The sequence below is a fragment of the Lytechinus pictus genome, chromosome 8 (genome assembly GCF_037042905.1).
Source record: "Lytechinus pictus isolate F3 Inbred chromosome 8, Lp3.0, whole genome shotgun sequence".
NCBI lineage: Eukaryota > Metazoa > Echinodermata > Echinoidea > Temnopleuroida > Toxopneustidae > Lytechinus > Lytechinus pictus.
In genome coordinates, this window is record NC_087252.1 from 10,226,431 (window position 1) to 10,227,700 (window position 1,270).

Sequence of the window (1,270 nt, forward strand, 5' to 3'; positions counted from 1 at the left end):
CTCTCTTTAGCAATGTCATTTGGCAGTAATGTTTATCAACCTATGGGCAGAATCCTGTACAAAAATGAAATCGATTTGTTTATTTACGGATGAGTGAGCACGCATCAAATTGGGAAAATTGGTATTTTCAATGTCACAGACTCATTTTAAAGGGAAATAAGGTGAATATTGGGGGCAAATTCGGTTTCAAATGTGACTTTAATTGCTGTTGGTTTTATCATCCATCATTTCTATCACCACACATTTTCCGAACTTTTAACATTTTCATGGTTGAGCGAGCACATTCGAAAACTTAGGAATGAGTACTCTTTATACTGCATAAATGTATTTTTTTTTCCGAACAATTTCTCATGATCAGTTTAATTTATGGACAAATCAGTGGTGGATCCAGAATTTAAAAATGGGGGAGGGGCCTATAATTGGGGAGCCACCAACATTTTTAATTTGACCTAGCAAGTTGTAGAGGATACTACCGAAAACGTCCATGATGATACGTCACAATACAGGGGCCGCGGAACGGTTTTCAAAGTGTGGGGGAGGGGCTAAGCCAAGAGTGGGGGGCTGATCATCCAAAAAATTACAATCGTATGGTCATTTTACATTTTTGAACATGCTTTTGGAAAACAAGTGGGCCCCACCCCGCTTCTGCGGCCCCTGCTATATTGTGCTCACTCAACCATGAACATACGACATCAAAATTGTGTGTGGGGTGGCTTAATGATGGATAGTAAAACAGCATTTATAACACCATAAAATTCACCTTAAAACAACTTTTGCCCAACTTTGTATTTGCACAATCTGAAAAACGACTCTCGTGACTTTCAAAAATTGCAATTTTTAATTCAATCTTTAATTACTCATGCATGACTCAACCGATCAATCTCATTTTTCCCCAGGAGTTGCCTAATTAGTGTAAAAAACTACCTATGAAATATCATATCTCAAAATAACTCCGTTCGAAAGTTACAGCAATTTGATTTAGGGGGGACTTACTTTTTTTGTTGTGTATATATATATATATATATATATATATATATATATTTATATATAGAATTTTTTATTATCATTATTATTATCATCATCATCATTAATAATATTTGCGGCTCTGCCCCGTGCTATTGTCGACCAAGTCTCTCATAATGACTAATGGTGGCACATGTATTGAGAACCGACATATACGAACAAAACAAAAAGTTTATTCTGGTAAAAACGGTGAATTGTTGTGTAAAGTTAATCATTTGGTTTGTATAGATTTGACACTATGTTGGTA

At 35.4% G+C, this 1,270-nt stretch overlaps 1 protein-coding gene across 1 annotated transcript in view; it reads right to left on the reverse strand.

The window, feature by feature from the left end:
• Positions 1–336: 336 nt before the first annotated feature.
• The window catches only part of LOC135154861 (uncharacterized), a 13,152-nt gene continuing 12,218 nt past the window's right edge, over positions 337–1,270 (reverse strand). Inside the window, exon 5 of the mRNA XM_064103080.1 lies at positions 337–1,270. This exon is cut by the window's right edge and continues 1,220 nt beyond it. The gene's annotated coding sequence lies outside the window, so the exon portion shown is untranslated.